The 23,756-nt window shown below is 39.9% G+C and overlaps 1 protein-coding gene across 12 annotated transcripts in view; it reads left to right on the forward strand.

Moving 5' to 3' along the window:
- Positions 1 to 23,756, forward strand: part of LOC124152032 (rap guanine nucleotide exchange factor 6-like) — a 173,878-nt gene that overhangs the window by 77,134 nt on the left and 72,988 nt on the right. Inside the window, exon 1 of one of the 12 annotated variants that reach the window (XM_048392348.1) lies at positions 4,192 to 4,782. The exons of the other annotated variants lie outside the window; for them this stretch is intronic. The gene's annotated coding sequence lies outside the window, so the exon portion shown is untranslated. Of the gene's footprint in view, positions 1 to 4,191; positions 4,783 to 23,756 lie in introns of those variants that run through there. 12 annotated transcript variants of the gene reach the window in all.

Consider the following 23,756-nt stretch of genomic DNA (forward strand, 5'->3'; position numbering starts at 1 on the left):
AATGCATATGTTTTTCAGCTTATGAGCCTGGATTTCAGCCAAGGTGGAATCTGACAATCCTGCTCCAATAAAAAGTAACACTATGTCAAACCTGGTAGAATCTGATAATCCTGTTGGGAGCCAACACAATGTCTGACCAAATTCTTCTGGGTGTTTCTCTGCTTTGGAAATTGAGTAGAATAGTGACTGGGAGTTTACATGTTTTTGTCTTCAGTGTTAAATTCAAGGGGTTCCAGGGACCCTGAGGTCTTCCCTCTTGATATTTGAATCTGTAGACTCAATGAATCTCTAACTATCAACATTAGGGTGATGACAAAGATCTCTTGACTTTCCCACTTAGTTTCAAACACTGTATCTTACCAAATTAATCACAGGGTTTCTCTGCTAATGAGGTAGTGTAGAATCAGACAATTGGACCAAGGCCATCTGGAGGTACCCCATCAGGGAACAGGGAATATGACCGGATACTGTAGGCATACTGAACGGTCAAGAATGGACCTAGGTACATCAGAGAACACCTGGGCATATGACCTTATACTGTAGGTATACCAAGTAGTTTAATAGTGGACCTAGGTACTTTATGGAACAGGGAATATGACCGTATACTGCAGGCATACCCAGTGGTCAAGAGTGGACCTAGGTATGGCTGGATACTGTAGGTATACTGTGTAGTCAAGAATTGACCTAGGTACAACAGTGGACAGGGAATATGACCGTATACTGTTGGTATACAGAGTGGTCAAGAATGGGCCTTAGTACATCAGGGAACAGGGAATATGAATGTATACTGTAGGTATACCAAGTGGTCAAGAATGGACCTAGGTACATCAGGGAACAGGGAATATGACCGTTTTCTGAAGGTATGCCCAGTGGTCAGGAACTCACTCTACACCTGCTGTAGCTTAAAGTGTGTTTAATGTGTAGGATCTGGAGGTTTTACACCCAGGAGGGAGGTAGACACCCATAATGACTGACCATTGTATATAGAAGCAGCAGTGTAGAAGCATATATAAATCCACAGCACAATAACCTGGAGATGGGTAATTTGGTTTACACAGTCCAAGAGTCAGTGAGGCACATGCCATATGCATCCATTGTATCTCACAATGAGTGGAGTGTTTGACTTAGCTGTTTGGTTACAGGAATACAGGGTTATTATGTCCAATGTAAGGATGGTTTCCTGACCATGTGGAGAAGGGAAATGAATGAAAGTAATGTGGCCTCTAGTCCTGCACCATGACCGTGGAATATATTTATTTTATGAAAAAAAAAGTAATCTAGAAATGCATACAAAAGCAAGTCTAGCCAGCTCAAGCTAGCATAGGGAATTTTTTATTATTTTTAGAGTCAAGAAGGATATTGTGTAGTATAAGATTTCAGAGACTAAATGTTAGTCTATGTGGCCTCATTTACTTATCAATACACATGCTTAAATGTCCACCTGTGGCATGGAAGATTTAATGTTGTCTTGTTCATACACAATTGTAGCTTTGTACAATCTTTCAATTGTTTTAATTGCTTAAAATTTAGATGTTATGAAAAGATTTGGATTAAGATCAGTCCGTTAAATGTTGTTCTTTTGATGAACTCAGGTTGTGGGAACACATTTATGGCACTGATACTGTAGCTTTAGGTCTGAACCAGGGGAAAGTGTGAAACGTACCATTCAACCATTGTGCCCCTGACCCGTGAAGATCAGGGGTAGAATCGGTCTTCAGCAACCCATGCCTGCCGTAAAAAGCAACTATTCTTGTAAGAGGGAATTAACGGGATTGGGTGGTCAGACTCGCTGACTTGGTTGATGCATGTCATCGTATTCCAATTGTGTGGATCGATGCTCATGATGTCAATCACTAGATTGTCTGGTCCAGACTCGATTATTTACAACCCGCTGTCATATAACTAGAATATTGCAGAGTGCTGCATTAAACAACAAACAAAAAAACAAACAAACAAACAAACATCCATTGTGCCCCTACTTCCACCAAATCCTGATGTCCAATTTGTTCAATCTAATTTGTATCTACAAGTTTAATAAACAAAAGAAATAACCTTTGTGTTGCAGTTCTAACCTGCGGCACATCGATTTATGCTTGAAGACATGCGAGTGTAAGGCCATCCCATGTTCACTGTGCATTACTCTCAAGATTATTTCCTCACAATGCAAACATAAATAATTTTTTTCTGCATTACACAGGAATGTTTACCTAAAATCTTAACAGGTTTGTTCAGATATAAATTTAGCTTTCTGTAGCCAAGCACATATGTAGACAAACACAAGTAAGTGAAATGTACCGCATATCATGTCTCTGTCAATGTTTAATGACAAGCACATTTTGTGGAGCACAGTCGGCCATGTCTGACGGCCATGTTTACATCTATCTGGTTGTAATACACATGTCTTCTTTTGTTCACTGTTTGAAGATAAACAACAAAGAAGCATTAAGATTGGGTTGTTTAAAGTTTGTAAGTTTAAGAACAAGATTAATCTCCTCGGGGAAACTGGGTTTCTTCTGAGTCTGAAGTTGTGTGCTAATTAATACAGAGTGAGGGATGTCATGGCAACTTTTGATAACAACAAGAAATAAAACCAGTGTCTGTGATAATAAGAGGGAAGTGATGTGTTTCACAAGAAGTAAAAATTAATTACTTCAAGGAAGTTGTGTTTCTGCAAGTGTTCAATTTAAGAAACTTGGTGTCAGAATCAGTGACAAATGAAGGATTGGCCTAACATGTTTAGAAATAGACATACCTCATAGCCAACTGAGTACAATGTGTCACATCAAAAATGGACTTTAAAAAATATGTGCAATAGCTGTTTGACATGTTTCATATTGCTAGGTCACGTACAACCACAGGCATTCCTTGACACTGAGCTATCCCCACAATCCTGGCTTTGTAACCAGATTTGTCATGGTTGAATGGCTCTGAAAACGACATTCATTACACCCAACCTTTGGAGTTAGCAGTGGCTGTCGGCTTTTGTAAGCCATTGTCATTGCCTCCAAACTCTGCTACAGTTTATCAGCTGATCACCGCTGTTGGCTGCTCCGCTCACGCGCTTACCACCAGGGAAGAGCCTTGGTGTGTTTTCCATGACAGGGAGGTCATGCAAGGATGATGGACATGTCATATTATCTGTCATGTTACTTGTGACTTGGACTTCTTGACTATGCACGATGGTATTTGTGTACAGTATACTGACTTGGGTCCACATGGAGAAAGTCTTAGGGTCATTGGGTTTGAATCTGTTTTGAGTGTTGATCTGTGTGGTATGTGATTTGTGTTTATGTGGAGCTTATGGAAAAATATGAACATTTATTGAATTATTTTTGAGTTTTTAAAGAACAACTTTTAGTTATAAACAAAATTATAAATTATTATTGATTCTGTAAACCTGCTCTGACATAGCTATTTATAAATAAATGGTATATTTACAGATTTAAAACTAATTTTAACGGTAAATCAAAATATTAATATGAACTGAATGGAGGTATTTACTAATGTAAAAAAAAAATGTCTCATGTTTTATGACACTAATTAACTGATTGTTACTTTGTTCATTAAGTCAACTTGAGTTTACAGTTTGTATTAGAGCATTCCTTTGAAGTCAGAATATGCTAAATAGGGATTCTATCCTTTTTGAGTAAACAGTGAGTTTTACACCAAAGGCACAAATCCCAAGCATAAATATTTCCGCTACCTAAATTACACAACACAGTAAGCCAGCCAGACTTGAATAGGCACCTTGTGTTTAGTGAGAAACTTGAGCCTCTGGTCCCATATTTCCGCCATACGGGACCCACTGTCACACATGGCTGGTTTTGAGAAAGTTAGGTCACCACACTGTCCACTACCTTCAGGAGTAAGAAGCTTGTCATGTTTTACATTCCATCTCTGCCTCCAGGCCATGTTCCCCTCATTGATTGAAGAGTGTCACAAGCCAGTGTAGTGGATAGTAAGAAATGGGAGAGTCCATTGCCTGATAGGGGTGAAATATTGATTTTTCATATGAGTCAGACCCCACCAGATTCTCCTAATCACCCAGCAGTCCTTTGTCCATGCAGACATCTAATTAAGCAGCCAGGCTTTGGGGTATCATCTTACCAGCCCCATCATCCAGTGTGTGGCGCTGTGCTGTCATATCCCTACCCACCTGTAGAGGTAATGAACTGGTCCTAAGGACTGCTGCTTCAAGATCAGTGGAGTGTTACATATGGAAAAACAGGATAGTAGGCATTCCTTCACATGGTGTAGCATCTAGGAGCCTTGATCAGACTGAGAGCTGGACTGTGGCTATTGTTTGTCCACAGTGACCTACTTGGGGTCAGCCGCTACTGCTAATGCATAGAGACTGAGAGTGTTGACTAGACGGTGTGTGCTCCACTGTCAACCATTGTTGTCACTGAGCAGACCTACATCTGCCATAGCCAGGATATACTATATTGGAGCGCAGCGAGCAGACGTCAAGGAAAGCAAGTGACACAGGCATATCTAGGACATTCAGTGGTTGAGACATGCCCTTCTTCTTCTTCCTACACATGGTGCATTAGGGATGGTGACTGTCATTACTGCACCAGAGGAGAAGTCGATATCGGTGACAGATTTATGTGTTGTCACTAGGCGACCAGATGCTGGATTGTCCTCTTCATTCTAGGATCAGTGATACCATTAATGGATTCTTGTGTGTGAACGAGCAGATACTTCGGGATTAAAACAAGACTAACCGCATCAGCTTTCAATTACATTTCTGTCTACATACAGTACTTGGATTTATTACTGGTAAGTATGATGTACAGTGTACCGAGTACTGTGAGTAGTGATCAGTGATGGGGAATAGATCTTCATATGTGTGTTTCTGTGTTGTATATACAAATGTGAAGATGTGTTGTTGTTTATGTTTTGTGGGATGTTTTGTTTTGAAGTTCTTGTTTGACCTACTTTTTACACATGTGTCATAAAATAGGTGTATTTGTGACGAGGCATGTCATATAAGCAGTGAACTGTAATGTTGTCAATCAGTGATCCAGTTCAACCAACATACAATCTCATGCCTAACAAGAGACCTAGGAATTGAACCTTTTCTTTATGGATATTGTTATCACAATGATCCAGTTCTACCATTATACATGTCCAGTGTGTAAAAAGGCGACTATGCTTGTCGTAAAAAGCGACTAACAGGATCGGGTGGTCAGACTCGCTGACATAGATTGATACATGTCATAGATCCCAATTGCGTGGATCGATGCTCATGATGTAAATCACTGGATTGTCTGGTCCAGACTAAAAATTTTTTTTACAGACTGCCATCATATAGCTGGAATATTGCTGAGTGTGGCATTAAACAACAAACAGACAAACACGTCCAGTGAACAGCAACAACTTTAATGCAGGGTCAGTCTCAAAGCATTTTGAAAAATAATCAGTTTCAGATAGATTTTAGAAGATTGTTTCCTGGGTTGCATGAGAGATACATGAGTGTCAAGATGCTGGATTGATAAGAACTAATTTTGTCATATTATCTAGCAGATTTAGACATTCTTTTCTTATCTCATACCTGACATCCACTGAGGTGTGAAGATAAAAATACTGTGCGACCTAGATATCATATTTACACAGATAAACCTCCTCACCTGTCACAGCTTCGAACAAACATACTCACTGGCCCTTCTTTACCTGAATACAAGAACACCTGTACACTATCTGATAGACAACAGTAGAGACAGTGAACGGATACACTAGCAGATAGGCAACAGTAGAGAAAGTGAACAGATACACTTACAGATAGACAACAGTAGAGAACCGGAACAGATACACTAGCAGATAGACAACAGTAGAGAACCGGAACAGATACACTAGCAGATAGACAACAGTAGAGAAAGTCAACAGATACACTTACAGATAGACAACAGTAGAGAACCGGAACAGATACACTAGCAGATAGACAACAGTAGAGAACCGGAACAGATACACTAGCAGATAGGCAACAGTAGAGAAAGTGAACAGATACACAAGCAGATAGGCAGAGGCAGAGAACCGGAACAGATACACTTACAGATAGACAACAGTAGAGAGCCGGAACAGATACACTAGCAGATAGGCAACAGTAGAGAACCGGAACAGATACACTAGCAGATAGACAACAGTAGAGAGCCGGAACAGATACACTAGCAGATAGGCAACAGTAGAGAGCCGGAACAGAAACACTAGCAGATAGACAACAGTAGAGAACCGGAACAGAAACACTAGCAGATAGGCAACAGTAGAGAGCCGGAACAGAAACACTAGCAGATAGACAACAGTAGAGAGGCAGAACAGATACACTAGCAGATAGACAACAGTAGAGAACCGGAACAGATACACTAGCAGATAGACAACAGTAGAGAACCGGAACAGAAACACTAGCAGATAGACAACAGTAGAGAACCGGAACAGATACACTAGCTGATAGGCAACAGTAGAGAACCGGAACAGAAACACTAGCAGATAGACAACAGTAGAGAACCGGAACAGATACACTAGCTGATAGGCAACAGTAGAGAACCGGAACAGAAACACTAGCAGATAGACAACAGTAGAGAACCGGAACAGATACACTAGCAGATAGACAACAGTAGAGAACCGGAACAGATACACTAGCAGATAGACAACAGTAGAGAAAGTCAACAGATACACTTACAGATAGACAACAGTAGAGAACCGGAACAGATACACTAGCAGATAGACAACAGTAGAGAACCGGAACAGATACACTAGCAGATAGGCAACAGTAGAGAAAGTGAACAGATACACAAGCAGATAGGCAGAGGCAGAGAACCGGAACAGATACACTTACAGATAGACAACAGTAGAGAGCCGGAACAGATACACTAGCAGATAGGCAACAGTAGAGAACCGGAACAGATACACTAGCAGATAGACAACAGTAGAGAGCCGGAACAGATACACTAGCAGATAGGCAACAGTAGAGAGCCGGAACAGAAACACTAGCAGATAGACAACAGTAGAGAACCGGAACAGAAACACTAGCAGATAGGCAACAGTAGAGAGCCGGAACAGAAACACTAGCAGATAGACAACAGTAGAGAGGCAGAACAGATACACTAGCAGATAGACAACAGTAGAGAACCGGAACAGATACACTAGCAGATAGACAACAGTAGAGAGCCGGAACAGATACACTAGCTGATAGAAAACAGTAGAGAGCCGGAACAGAAACACTAGCAGATAGGCAACAGTAGAGAACCGGAACAGATACACTAGCAGATAGGCAACAGTAGAGAGTCGGAACAGATACACTAGCAGATAGACAACAGTAGAGAAAGTGAACAGATACACAAGCAGATAGGCAGAGGCAGAGAACCGGAACAGATACACTTACAGATAGACAACAGTAGAGAGCCGGAACAGATACACTAGCAGATAGGCAACAGTAGAGAGCCGGAACAGAAACACTAGCAGATAAACAACAGTAGAGAACCAGAACAGATACACATGCAGATAGACAACAGTAGAGAACCGGAACAGATACACTTACAGATGGACAACAGTAGAAAACCGGAACAGATACACAAGCAGATAGACAACAGTAGAGAACCGGAACGGATACACTTACAGATAGGCAACAGTAGAGAGCCGGAACAGAAGCACTAGCAGATAGACAACAGTAGAGAACCGGAACAGATACACTAGCAGATAGGCAACAGTAGAGAGCTGGAACAGAAACACTAGCAGATAGACAACAGTAGAGAACCGGAACAGATACACTAGCAGATAGGCAACAGTAGAGAGCCGGAACAGAAACACTAGCAGATAGACAACAGTAGAGAGGCAGAACAGATACACTAGCAGATAGACAACAGTAGAGAACCGGAACAGATACACTAGCAGATAGGCAACAGTAGAGAGCTGGAACAGAAACACTAGCAGATAGACAACAGTAGAGAACCGGAACAGATACACTAGCAGATAGGCAACAGTAGAGAACCGGAACAGATACACTAGCAGATAGACAACAGTAGAGAACCGGAACAGATACACTAGCAGATAGGCAACAGTAGAGAGGCGGAACAGATACACTTACAGATAGACAACAGTAGAGAACCGGAACAGAAACACTAGCAGATAGGCAACAGTAGAGAACCGGAACAGATACACTAGCAGATAGACAACAGTAGAGAACCGGAACAGAAACACTAGCAGATAGACAACAGTAGAGAGCCGGAACAGATACACAAGCAGAAAGACAACAGTAGAGAACCGGAACAGATACACTAGCAGATAGGCAACAGTAGAGAACCAGAACAGATACACTAGCAGATAGGCAACAGTAGAGAACCGGAACAGATACACAAGCAGATAGACAACAGTAGAGAACCGGAACAGATACACAAGCAGAAAGACAACAGTAGAGAACCGGAACAGATACACTAGCAGATAGACAACAGTAGAGAACCGGAACAGATACACTAGCAGATAGACAACAGTAGAGAACCGGAACAGATACACAAGCAGATAGACAACAGTAGAGTCCGGAACAGATACACTTACAGATAAACAACAGTAGAGAACCGGAACAGATACACAAGCAGATAGACAACAGTAGAGTCCGGAACAGATACACTAGCAGATAGGCAACAGTAGAGAGCCGGAACAGATACACTAGCAGATAGACAACAGTAGAGAACCGGAACAGATACACAAGCAGATAGACAACAGTAGAGAACCGGAACAGATACACAAGCAGAAAGACAACAGTAGAGAACCGGAACAGATACACTAGCAGATAGACAACAGTAGAGAGCCGGAACAGATACACAAGCAGATAGACAACAGTAGAGAGCCGGAACAGATACACAAGCAGATAGACAACAGTAGAGAACCGGAACAGATACACAAGCAGATAGGCAGATGCAGAGAACCGGAACAGATACACTAGCAGGGGCAGAGAACCTGAGGTAGAGATGCATAAAGAGTCACCTTACTTCTGCATGAAGACTCACTATTATGTCACGGATGACTTGAAACAGTCACCTGGGTTGCTATTCTGTTGTGTGTCAGTTGATGTCTGTTACTTTGTGTTTGAAATTAAGCTTGGAAGTCAAGGGGTCCTTGTAATGGCCCTAATGTATAAAATCAAAGATCTTGGGGTCCCTAATGTCAGATACATAGTCAATAATCCAATAAGAAAGACTCAACATTTACTTCACCTGGTGTTATACTTAATGCTTAATTGTTCATAAATATTTGTTAAACATCTTTGTAAATTTAGGTACCTTTAAAATGGTTAGTTGTGAATTCTGTAATCATTCAGTCATCATTTCAAAAGGACATCAGTGATCCTTGTTATAGTTTTAATGTATACCCTTTACGTGTTAATACTATACTTGTATTGCCAAGTCCCCAATATCCCAGCAGCAAATGTCTACCACTGTCCATGCTGTTTCCCAACTTTAACATGTTTAATTTGGCACTTTTTGTTGTTGCTATGTTTGGTTCCCGTAGTTTGTAACTGTGAAAGTAATAAACTTCAGTTCCTACAACATAAATGATGTTAACACATGATTAGGATTTACACCGAGAAAATAAATATTTGTATTCCTGGCTGTACATATGCCCACAGCTGTCATTTAGATTCCCTGACCTTTCCCCAAACACATGGAAACAAAGAAATTGCACAAAAATAGCATTAACTCAAGTCAGGTTATCGTTTGTGTGGAGAAGCAATTGTTTGGACTTCTCCCTCGGTCATTTATTTCGACAAATTGACATCAAAGTTTAGTCCAAAGCAGATCAATAATGTTAATGAGTACGAGATCTTGGTTAGCGTCCTCCTTGCCAATCATAGGGTGTTTGCCTCCCAAGTGGAAAAATGGGGAGCATTTGAGCAGAACCTGTCACAGACATATGTGAGGTGATTGATCTGAAGGCCATTGGGTCTTGACATTTCAATCACAGCCTGCCACAGTAGCCAGAATGCCTTCAGTGCTAGAAAGATACTGACCACATAACTTCACAGGACAACATGTTATTTTTCAAATGGGTTCAATGATAATATAGAACTAAAATATGATTTTGAAATAAGAAAACAATTTTCTTTCATATGCATACCCACTTGCCTATATTTATTCTATCATATCATCTCAGTACTGATTTTCATATTCAAAATATTAATCATTGTCAATTATGTATGAAATACAGTTGTGGTTTATGAACTCCGTTGTTAATAGAAAGCTGCTTTCTGTATGTCAATATGTCCTATTTGCCTTCTTTCTTGTGTACTCAGTATCTGTCAGCTAGCATCCTTTAGAAATAGCGTAAAGTTTTCTAAAAAAATAAACTGATCAACATTTTCCCCTAAAAAAGTTCTCTACAATTCGGCCATCATTGTCTAAAGGTTAGGCTACAAGAGACATATTTGCTCTGTACTTAGATTGGTCAGGAAGCTAAAGGAGAACGTGTGTGTTTAGCATTTACTTGCCTGTGCATTCTTCCCCACGAGGTCTTACCTACCTGGTCTGGGTTTGTGTCCTCACACCTAGGGTACGAGAAACAACAGCCCCATTATGCTCACACCTACAAAACACAGAAAGGCGTTTCACCGTTGTTTGTTTTTCAAACTTTTTCATGTCTGCGTCGGTGAAGAATGCAGTCTTGAAAATTTGTAGGGTTTGTGGAGTTTTTGGAAGTTTACCTATGTATTTGTTCATTGCCGCAAAGCTTTAAGTGTTTTTGACCTTTGGCCTTCTAGATGTGCCTTTTTCCGCCATTGGACTTTTGAAGGTAATGTGAAGGGTAATGACATGCTGTGGGAATGCTCCTTAAAGCATTATGTCACATGGAGTGTGTGGCTTTCGCTTATCACTTTCTTTGTGGGTTCTGTCAATGACGAATGTGGATATTTTGATTTTGCATAAGTATGTTGTACGGTCAAGAAACCTGTATCATTGCATCATCAGTTTGACTGGTTGTTGAGGTGAAGATGATTTACTTTAATATCTCATTACATATATTGTCCACATCTGTGGAAATGTAAACCTTAGGGTTTCTTTTGGATGCTTAGCTTCGTGTAAGGAATGAAATTGAGGTTTACTGAAAATGTAGAAATATGTAGACGCATCAGTTTCAGTAATATCTAAAACTATATTGAAACCTCAAGTGGGAACTAGAAAGAGGAAATGTTGCACTATTGCCCTAATCTGACAGTAGATGTTTATCTGATCCAGTACTTATCATGTGTGCCCTTCACAGAGTGTTACCTCCCATAGGTGCTAGTCTATATCCTCATCAAGTTGTACCTAATCCGGTTGCTATTAATCCTTACAATGTGCTGGTCAGCAGACCAGAGCATGAGTCCAGGCGGACCCACCAGATCTCTGCAAGCCTGATGTGGATGACTCTTGTCCTAGACTTCCTATTATCCTTCTACACAAGATTAATTGAAATGTTTAAGACAGAGACGTGATTAAGGAGATAAGAGTGGGGCATTAGCTGTGATAGAAGGCTGTTGGGGAACAGGAGGCTGGAGATGGGTGGTATCTCTCAAACAAGACTGCTGTCTCCATGGGAAGACACGTCAGGTGATAACACAATTTGAAGCTGCTGGTTACAGGCCTTGCACATCCCCTCCAACAGCCTGTTGAAGGTCTCATATGGGATCCATTGATTTAGAAGTTAACAGGAAGAACATCGGCATATGTCCAACTTTTCGTGATAAAGCTTGATAAACCTACAACGAGGAGCATGTTGATGTTCTGATCGGATGATAATGACTCAAAAAAGACATTAAACTGCCTGCAGATGCTGAGATACTTCCTACATTTATTTAGTGGTATTTAGGCCATGAAGCTCTTGATTTTCGATACTGGTAAATATTTAAAATTTTAGTAAGTGACACTTGTCTCATGGAGAGATAAGTTTACTTCTCCATGAGACAGGTGTCACTTTCTAAATTTCCCATTGCGAAGTGTTAATATAACACAAAATATAAAAGGCATAAAAGGCAACTATGGTTGTCGTAAGAGGCGACTAACGGGATCGGGTGGTCAGGCTTGCATCGTATCCAAATTGCGTGGATTGATGCTCATGATGTCAATCACTGGATTGTCTGTCCCGACTCGATTATTTACAGTCTGCCGTCATATAGCCGGAATATTGCTGAAACAACAAACAAGATAAGTTTACTTACTTTGCAGTGTTATAAGTCAAGCATGGAAGCCAATCTGTCCTTCTAATTCCCCTAATGTTAAAATTTAAGATTCAGTTATTTTTAAAGTAGTTTTTCTTCTTTGGAGTAGAAACTGTATTTAAGATTGTATGCTTATTGGTCATGCATGTCAAAGAGAATCATTTTATTGGGGTCATACAATCTTGATGGCCCTTATGACCACATGACTTCATTGGAAGATTAATAGACACGATGGACAAATGGACATGACCTTTCGTGGTCTGTTGAACCCATATTAACATGTCCAGGTTCAATATTTGTATATGCAAATTGTGACCTTTCCTCAGGCTTTGTGCATTGTTTCTATACAGGTTGTGAAGTTTGTACCAGTTAATGGTATTCAGGTCAGAGGCAATAAAACACTTCCAAGTGTGTGTTGGCAGGGGCTTACACGTCTCAGTGGTTTTAATTGCTGGATCACTAATCAAACGATTGTTGGAAAGATAAGCTGGGTCACGTGATAACTGTTTGATATGATCTAGTGGCAAGTGGTCAAACCACAGCTGTTGGTAGTGACTTAATCATTGAGTTTAGGTCTCTGGCAGGAAATCAATACATGAAATGCAAGGAGTTGAACATGACAGTGCAGTGTTTTGTAACTATGTAGTGGTATCAATATAGACATGGGTACTGCATTGAACAGCTTATCTGATATACTGGATGACAGTGATGTGTTCCTTGGGAGTCCATTGATTTCTGCATGTCGGGAGATCATTGGTTTCCTGTGGTTGCAAATTGATTTCTTTGAATTTTTCTTCAATATGAATAATCAATCAGCTGTTGTAATTGAGCTGTTATTATATGAGGATTTGTGTCATATGATTATGGATGAAAATATAATTATCAGCTTGGATTTGATTTGGGGTTAGAAATCTATGCTAGTCAAAAGAAGTTTAAGAACAGCAATTGTTTCATATTCACATATTACTATAGTAATTATCTAGGGGAGATTAACTATAGTAATATGAAAGAATCAGGTGTTCTTTAACTTTTGAGAATTTGAAGTGCATAAGTCAATTTCATGCCTAAAATTAAATTTCATTTTGAGTGGAGTTCTTTCACAGGTTTCATTTACTTCATCATATTCAGACTTGACTATTTCTGAAATAAATAATTGAAAATGCAGGGCATTGTGGTTCAGAAAGTCTGTAGCATCTGTGAATTTGCTAGTTTCTTCCTGGACTGATCACAAGTCCAGGTGCAACAGGGGAAAACATAAAGTAGAGTTCTACACAGACAGGAGGCACCCATACATTCAGGGGGACACATAAATCTTGCTGGAGATTTATGTTCCAGTCGGGATGTCAGTGTTGGTCTGAAGTTCAAAGAAAAATTGTCCATTTGGGTCTCTTTTGACCCCGCAGAGGACCCAGGATTACTGTGTTTGACCACCGATTTACTGAAGGGGGTACAGGGGGTACTGGGGGTTGTACCAGGAGGGGGAGTGGAGCACTGAAGGTGAAGGTCAGTTTGTGGACAGCAACCACTGGCAAGAGCTGTGAGCTGTCTCCAGGCAGATGACACCTGTTATAACTGTACTGTGTTGCTGGAGATATATGACGTTTGCTGTTGTGTTGGCCTATCTTGGGATGTGTAATTTGGGTTCTGACATGTATAATATGGTTCAACCTTTTCAACAATCAGCATGTCATGTGTAAGGTTGTTTGAGTGTTACAAAGTATGAATTTAGGTAACTTTATGATGGATGCTACCGTGAAGGGTTGCAGATATTTCAGTGTAAATAAGTGCTTTCTGGTTCACGGAAGGCTTTCAAATTGTCAATAGATAGGCTGGGTGGAGTTAGCTTAGATAACAAGCTTACATGAATGGTTAGCAGGCTTCATTGTAGCTGGGGAGATATGTCTGTTTTTTCCCTCACACAGACTGAATACAGCAGTAAATATGGGCACTACTTGTCATATGTGCGTAGGTATTGACATGTTCGTGTTGATACAAAGGCTAGCTCGTGTATGAGATCCACCAGTACATTCATGTAACCTTTGCCCACATTAAAACTCAGTTAAAACAATACAGTCTTTAAGTGCTCTTCAGGGCGTATGTTTATATTCGCTCTCTGTGCTCTTGTATGCATCATGAATTGGTAGATTGAAATTACAGGTATTGTCTGTTATAACCGCCTCTGTGGTCTAGTTGTTGAGTGTCTGCCCGGAGAGCGGAAGGTCTGGGATTCGATCCCCGGCTGCGTCATTCCAAAAGGCGTTAAAAGATGGTACTTGTTTTTACCCTGCCTGGCGCTCGACAGTAAGGGTCTCAAACAAGGAGTGGTCGTTCCGAGTCTGTGTACTGTGTCTGAGTGGGGTATTTATGTTAAACTGCGGTATCTCAGTGAGCAGGCATTATAAATCGGCATTATTCTGGAGTAGTACAAGCAGCCACACCCATGTACCCACACATGCATGCTCGTCGTTATATAAGTGTAATATTTACTAATAATCTTGGAACTCGACTTTAAACCCTGTTTCACCTCACTGCACCTATTATATGTTCAAATGAATGTACACATGCAGACTCAAGCTGCTATAAGGATCTATGGAACACATTTGTCCCTTTATCACCATTAAAATTTACAGACAGATTTATTGTGATAATTCATTGTTCATCATTAGGTTCATTTTGCAGTTAGGACAATGACATCAGTTAACCAGCTCTTCGATAAGATAAGATAAGATATTTATTGCGTAACATCCAATGAACAAACATTTGCACCATTTGGTAGGTGATTACTTTGTAGCAGTATTCTACAAACTACAAAATATAAGCACAGGCACATTCTGGATTCACAAATGTAATGGTTTATCATGATATGGAAACAGTATGAGAATTGAGCAAAATTCTAATAATGTTGTACAAGAAATATATTACTGTTGGTCAAAATGATAAAGAATTGTTCCTTTTTACAAAATATCAAACATGCCAAAGTGTATCTCAAATATCCAAACAAACCTAAGAAAAGATACTGCCACATTAAGAAACCGAATCATCTGTTTATTTACTTGAAATCATCAAATTAGATGTTTGTTGAAGAAGTAAACAAGCTTTCATAAGTCCACTTTGTGACATGGCCATGAACTGTGTCCAGAGTGTTATAACAGGGTAATCTCTGGAGTGGTATAGTGAGGTGACTACTGGCCATGTTGACAGGAGAGTTGGGGGCCACAAGTATGATATATGGGAAGGGGCAGAATAGGCTGTCGTTCAGTGGCCACACACAACCATGTATTCCCTACTTTACCTTGTGACGTTAACAAATTGTAACAAACAGTGCTACCTGGAAAAGCTTGTTCATGTTCAATCATGTCGATTGTAGTATCTGGCTGAAATTCAAATTGGATTGTAAAATTTGTTCTTTTCTGTTTTCAGTTTAGTTTTATCAGATCATCTTATGAACCCACTAAATCAGTCATATATTTGTAAATGAAAGGCTTGCACCGCTCTTGATGTAAATGCCAACAATTACACAGTGGTGAGAATATATACATGATTTATGCCTTCAATTCTGAAAGTGAAAAGATTTCCCTTTAATGTATCTGGTCCTGCTCTAAAGGTTGTTTCCAACGCAGAACCAACTCTGAGCTACCATGGAAGAGAGCGACACAAAAGACGTGGCTAGATCCAGTCAGGGTCAACCTTTTCCCTTCATGGTATAGTCACAGTAAATTGTGAAATGGTAACACCATGAATACAGTATATTTTCACATAAGCAAACACGCATCCCATGTAATGTTGTCAAGATTCCTCTAAGCTATGCTTCTCAATCTGTTGGGATCATATACACGGACGAATAATCTTATTGTTGCAAGTTTCAATGCCTGGAACATTTCCGCAGCCCCGATTGTATGGGCGCATTTCACAGCTTCTCTTTATGGGTATTATCTATTGGCAATAATTTGTTTGGGCTCACCGTCTTTGAGAGCACTCAGTTCAGTTTATTTTAGCCATCAGAATTGGTTGTTACTTTGTTCAAAAGCACACACTTACAGTTACAATGAAAAAAGGTGATTTATTGTTGGGTGAAAGCAGGCCACATAATGCTGTTAGCAGATAGATGTTTATGTATGCAGTGTTTGAAAGTATTATTGGCATGAAAGTCAGGGCTCTCGGCATGAGCCTCATGTTGTAACGTAAAGAGAGAAGGCATCCATATATTTAAATACATGGTTCGAAATTTCAAAGTTCACTTGTCGACAAGTAAATTTCAATGGACACATTTCCTTGTTGACTAGCACTTTACCATTTGGTAGGTGATTACTATGTAGCAAATGGACTAGTGAATATAAGAATTTGTTTCTATCAGTGAAATCCTATTGCAGCAAACCTCGAGGACCCAAGACTCTTCTGTATTGCTACTACTGGCTATAATAAGGCGGATATACCATGTTCCTGGTATGTGGATGACATATCTGTCTGATACTAGAAAATCCTCCTTGTTGGTCTTGTAAACAGGACATGATACGTTAGGTACTGCCACAGGAAGCACTTGAAGGACTTGGGGTGACTCCACCTGTACTGCTGGACATGACTTTCATAGTTGCTTCACTCGTATCTTTTCATCATGGAGGAGGTGGAGGGCCTAGTGGGCAAAGCTCCGGCTTACACACTGAAGATCTGTGTTTGATTCCCTACATTGCGAAGCCAAATTCTGGCATGCTCGAACTGTGATGTGACTGGAATATTGCTATGAGCTGTGCAGACTGTCACATTCACTCTTCATTGTGTTCATCTACTATTTCTAACATTTTAAATTAATTAAATGCGAACCCTTTAGGATTCTTGAGTAGAATTGGTCCCAATACTCCTGGGTTGCGAGGTGCGCTGACAGCGAGGTGCGCTGTGTTTCATCGTACCTTGAAGGCGATGGACATTGCTCATTATATCAACCATTGGTTTCTTGCTGAAATATTGCAGCATTCACTCACTCAGCTTGCTGAAATATGGCTGAGTGCAGGATTAACTCACTCATCTTGCTGAAATATGGCTGAGTGCAGCATTCACTCACTCAGCTTGCTGAAATATGGCTTAATGCAGCATTCGATCTCAGCTTGCTGAAATATGGCTGAGTGCAGCATTCACTCACTCAGCTTGCTGAAATATGGCTGAATGCAGCATTCACTCTCAGCTTGCTGAAATATGGCTGAGTGCAGAATTCACTCACTCAGCTTGCTGAAATATTGTTGAGTGCAGCATTCACTCAGCTCTATTCTGATTTTTCTCAGATTCCATTTCTCAATCTAAACACTGTTTAACAAGAAATGACCGAAAGAAACCTGTTTATGTTGCTTACACTAAAAAGCTACTACAAAGCTGTGAAAATATGTTTTAGTTCAAACCTTGAAGTGACACTTTCAGATTGTTGGAAAGGTTGACTAGGCTAGCATGGAGTCTCTGCTGAATGTTCTCTTACATCCTTTGACATTAAGACAAACTGTTTGGTTCCACGCTGCAATGGCACTCAGCATGTTAAGGACTATTTTCACCAAAGGGATTGCATACTTTTTGGGCAATTAAATAGCAAATGGAAGCATATTCACATCACTCCTGTTCCCGCTTTGAAAGTAATGATAAAAGCATATGTGAAACATACATGCTATCAACAAGCAAGCGTCAACATCTGTTGGAAAGAAAACCTCTGTTGCACGGAATGACATATCGCAGTTTCTGTGTGAGAACAGATGCTTTTTTCTTAATGTTTCAATTAAATAGTGTGGCACTACTGATAAGATGAAAACGTATTTCTGAACTTTATGCTTTTGTTTAAACCTAGCAACTATTGGCAAATTGGGTCATGGAGACATGTCTATGTGAGCAGATTTGTGTGAAAAACACTTCAGAAAAATAGAACTATGGAAATTTGGAAACATTACTTCCCGTAATCATCAAGTGGTTAAAGCGTTCGCTCGTCATGACAAAGAACCGGGTTCCATTCCACACATGGGTACAATGTGTGAAGCTCATTTCTGGTGTCCCACGCTGTGATATTGCTGGAATATTGCTAAAAGCGGCATAAAACCATACTAACTAACTAACTAACTAACTAACTAACTAACTAACTAACTAACTAACTAACTAACTAACTAACTCACTCACTCACTCACTCACTCACTCACTCACTCACTCACTCACTCACTCACTCACTCACTCACTCACTCACTCACTCACTCACTCACTCACTCACTCACTCACTCACTCACTCACTCACTCACTCACTCACTCACTCACGGTAAATAGCACAACTCGCTGACCCTGTTGATAAAGACTCCTATTAAATGTTTATCTTAGATGGTATCCACATTTCTTCTGTTAATGACATGCATGCAATCTTACATGCATTGTCATAGATGTGTTCATGGAAGCATTGCTTCTGTCTACTTTTAACGGGGTAACCGCACTACAATAGCCTAGGCCTATGCTTAATATAGATATATTGATTATTGGAGAATGTGGACGCATGTGGTTTGTACTTGAGGTCAGAGGGCCATCCGTTTTGTCTACCAGGATAAGCTACAAATCAATGCTACTTACATTGCTTCACTGCTAGTGAGGTGTAATTAGAGTATTGACAAGTAATTTACACAATATTGTCTTTTTGCATTGTCATTTTAACGGCTAAACAATAAGATGAGTAAAACATAATGTTTAATGAAGCATCTCTGTTGTATCAGCTCTGAAATTACAACTTTTCCTGATACACTCCACTCTCCTAACTACCATGCAAGATTGTGTTGGCTAATTTACTCCCAGTCAACACTCTGAGTACTTGAGTTGATCCCTGTGAATATTGTATTGTGTTGTGTAGGCAGTATGACTATCTCTAGTGTGGAGTGTCTGGCACTATAGCCGAGGTTGTGGCATATTGTCTGTCTTTGACAGCATCCAAAGGTCAAGTCTAGTGCTCACACAGTATGCCTAGAGACTTCAAGAGTTCATGCTGACCACAGTTGGATCTTGTTCCAGACATGTTTAATAAGGGTCTTATTCATCCCAGACAAATTAGCACTAGGTAAAGGATGGAACTTGTCACACCTTCCGTTGTGTATAATGTCAACAGGACAAATGTTATTCATCAGTTGGAAGTCAATATAATGATGTGCCATGTGTGTATGTATGTGGATGTATTAGTCCTGCACCATGACCGTGGAATATATTTATTTTATGGAAAAATAATAATCTAGAAATGCATACAAAAGCAAGTCTAGCCAGCTCAAGCTAGCTCTATTCCACATGTTAATCTAGTGGATGTATGTACTGTTGTGTGAGACGATCTCTACTTCCGTCGGAGACATTCGGTTTCCCTCGGAAGTGTTCGGGCAGCCGAGGCCGAGGTGCACGTGGCCGAGCGCTGCCGGAAAAGGGATCGTCTGCAACGAAGCTTCGAGAAAGGTAAAATCCCTAGTTCTTAGCTAACAGTCGCGGACCGCATTTTAGAATAACACTACGCAGATCGTGCCGGACGATCACACTATTAATTGGCGAAACCATCAGGGCAGTTAATCACCATATTGTTCGCGGAAGTAAAATCACTACAGTACATACATCATATTTTGTTTCTTTTGCTTCTTATGTAAATACTCTCTAAATGTTACATGTATGTTTATGTCAATCGATTGTGTGTATATCTACAAAATTGCCTCGGTTCAGTAATGGAATGTTTCTTGCAATAAATACATTTTATCTTATCTTAAGTCAAGAACGCATAGATTTATCATTTTTCATTGTACATTGTAACAATACATTTAGTTACAGTTTACAGTGTTTAAAGCTGGTAATGCACTCTTTAGGCTCATGTTATTTCAGTGAAGTAATCAAGGAGTGTACTTTTGTAAGACCCATACCAGTCTGCTGGTCATGAAGGCTGCACCTAAGCTGTGTGACAGGTGCTTGTTATGGCTATATTTTAGATACTATCGTCAGATGTAATGGTTGTCTAAATAGTAGGAGGATTGGCTCATGCCCTTCAATAGCAGAGTAGAATGTTTCAAATATCTGTTTGGGTTGAAAAGGACCTATTTTGATAAATATTTGCTTGGTACTTGGACAGTTTATGTAGGTTTAGATTGTATTTATTATGGTTAGTGTTTCTCTTCCTTCAAAGAAACACCTCAGAACTGCTGAATATGAGGCTGGAAGGACTACGTGCCTTCTCCTGTAATCTACTGGGATTTATCTAGACGGGTTCAGAGGCTGATATTCGGCCCAAAGTCTGCAGCAAGTGCCAATAAAATTCCCAAGTGGAAATTAAAAATGGCCCAATTCATGTCAACATAAACATTACTTATGGTAACTGTTTGATTGGCATTCTAGAGGTTATGACTTCATGGATAACAACTTCACTCCAGCCTGATAACCGTGTTAGAATTTACATCAAAATGTCGCTCTTAACCAAAAGTTGTTATCCATAAAGTTTAAGTTTTCTTAATTGCTAATGTTCTGTCTTGGTCGAGGTGACTCATGTTTTACTGATAACAAGACCAATCAAGAGGAAGTGGCTTTAATGCTTAATTTTACATGACCGCATTGAATGCAATGTAACATCACAATGTTAAAATACCTTAAAACATAAAAAAGAATTTCAATTTTGACCAAAATAACAATATTTAAAAAAATAATATTTGGTGGTGGAGCTATTTGTTTAAAAGGTTTTTGAATAATGAAAAATTCAATGATGTTTTTCCTGGGAGAGACCATTGTTCTGCTGTAGGGTGGTTGTTTCACACTACACTCAAATTGGTTTCCATACAGAAGCTGTAAGTCAGGAAAATTACACGAGATGTTGTGAACGTCTTGTCACTGTGGGGATCGTCTGAGAACTGTGGACACTAAACATGCTAAATCTCATGGCTAAATGTTGTCACTGAGTCAACAAAAACAGGTCTTGAGTGGTGTGTGCAGATTGGAGGCTAGAAGCATTTCAATGATTGATTTGAAATCTCTCTTGGTTGTGAAGACTATTGAGAAAAATGGCCAGGTGAAGACTCAAGTGCATTGTTAGATGCAGTGATTCATTTCACAGGGACTTTCTCTGTTCCGTCAGCTCCTCAGTCAGAACCAGCTGGCTAGGATCACAGTTTCCAGTGACGTGGAACCGAGTGAGCTGGTCAGGATGGTTACCATACTGTGTACTAGCACTCATGCTTCCCAGCAGTCCCACTAGTGACTCACGCAGTCCCAGATGATGCCAGATCTGGACTCATGGCCACGGGATATGCTAGTGTTTGTACACAACCTGCATGAATGAGCCTTTGGGGAGCTCTTTGAAAGTATTTTATAATTGAATATTCAAATTCTTGTGTTTTTAAAATCAGATTCAGATTGAAAATTTACAGACAGGACTTTGAAGTTTACGAGGGTTGGAAATTTGAAATTTTTATCAGATTTGAAAAAGAGTGATTTTATTATTTATGTTGATTTTATTCTGTAACAACTCTGTATAAATCAGTTTAAAATGCTATTAGATGTGTCAATTGGGAATATGTTACATGCCCACGCTATGATCCCACCAACTTCATTGTCAGTCCAGATTAAGCTAGGCTGGATGTGAAGGTTTACAACCACAATAAAAGCTGTTTCCCATGATCATCATGGAAACACAGAACAAACTGTGAAACTGTGGAAGCAATGAAGGCCATGTTTTACAGTGTTTGACAATTGTAAAGAGGGGTTTGTAATTGCTGTGTGTTAGCCTGGTGTGGTAAATTACGAGCTTAGATAAAGATCTAAGTGTGGTGGAAATTGGGCTGATTTTAAGACAATTGTAGCAGCCGAACGGTTGTAGGATGGGGAGCATCGGATGGTTGGATTCTGTAGGTTGAACTGCCATGGACACATCATGAGAAGAAACAATTAACAAAATGGAAAATTATATTCTGTGGTAAGAGATTAAATTTGGTACTGAGCAGTGTTTAGAAGTTGTATCAGGGATCCTGGGATACATGATGTTTGCTGCTATAGTGTTTACTGTTGGGGCCACCTCAATGGTTCATGTTTTTTGGGGGCAATCAGGTAGCCTAGTGGTTAAAGCGTTCGCTCGTCACACCGAAGACCTGGGGCTGATTCCCGACATGGGTACAATGTGTGAAGCCAATTTCTGGTGTCCCCTGCCGTGATATTGCTGAAAGCGGTGTAAAATCTCACTCACTCAATGACTCATATTTAGAGTAAGGTTTATGACGAGGATCCTTTTGACTTGATTTCAAACACTGATTGTTTGAACAATGAACATCCTTTGTTCTATTTGTTCATGAGGCAGAACTTGAGTTTATTTTTGAGGCACTTGGAATATATTTCAACAGAAATTCAATAGTCGTTGGGTTTAACTCTGTTGTGTACATTGTACAACCATTGTTTTAGAAAGTGTGATGGTACGAAGATAAAACACTGAAGGTCTATATCTGTCGACTTCTAGCCTATGGCTTGTCTCTACCAGATCTGATGTAGTGGTTGACTTGAGCTGCCACAATATATCCCATCATGCCAGACTACCTTGCAGCATGTTCAACACACCTCTTTGTAAGAAGGAAATGGGGATCCCATACACACTTTCACCCGAATGTCATCCAAAAATTATCCCAAGTTGTTTGGTATCAGAGAAATAAGAATGAAGGTATGGCATATGGTCACTGAGCATCAAGGGGGAGTCCGTCAAGCTCAAGAAATAATTAGGCTCACAGTTTAGTGTGGATGCTTTGGTTCAATTTGTGCTTGGAAAAATCCCATAAAGTTTTGGATTTGATAAAAATAAATGGAACAACCATTGCAGTACTTGCAGCACTCCAAGGAAATTAAAATGTACAAAACAGATCACGAAAAGACATTGACATGTTTTAGGTTTGATAACTTGATGAAAAATGATAAAACCTGTGTTGATGAGCCAGCAGAATCAGACAGATCATGACAACATGGCAACTATAAGCTACAAAAATGGATATTTCTTGAATTGATATCCTAAAGTTCAGATTATTTCAAATTCTCTTGACAAAATCATTGATGTACATTAAGTAGCAAAGTAATTTCATATTTCTGATTGTGTATAAACTGCAATGTTCTTGTTAGGAAGCTGTGGCTCATGACACAACATTGTAAGACCAAGGTGATATCTCTCCATGATGAACATAATGAAGAGTTATTCAGTCTAGTGAATGGAACTGTTATTTCGTTCCCTATGGACCCAGACTCGCAGACTTATATATAACCTGGCAAGGCATACACTTCCACATAGACAAGATCAGTTAGTATGATTCTAATAGGGTATCCAGGAAAGAGAGGCAGCTTTATGTATCTGTATAGCTGGTCCTTTCACAAACTCAGTATGGATCATCAGGCCACAAGCCGAATACAACAAGCGTGTTGATAGTTGAACATCTATGTTGATGGATGTATGGGTCTGCTTGCTGGGGCTGTGTTGATGGCCAGATCCTCTCCCTCTCCCTTTGTGATGGGCAGGAAGTATCATCTCACATGATGCTACTTTTCTGTTAAGGAAAACACCTTTCCACTGTCTATCTGTCTGTATTGG

This window comes from Haliotis rufescens, unplaced genomic scaffold (genome assembly GCF_023055435.1).
Source record: "Haliotis rufescens isolate VD_foot unplaced genomic scaffold, xgHalRufe1.0.p SCAF_11, whole genome shotgun sequence".
Classification (NCBI taxonomy): domain Eukaryota; kingdom Metazoa; phylum Mollusca; class Gastropoda; order Lepetellida; family Haliotidae; genus Haliotis; species Haliotis rufescens.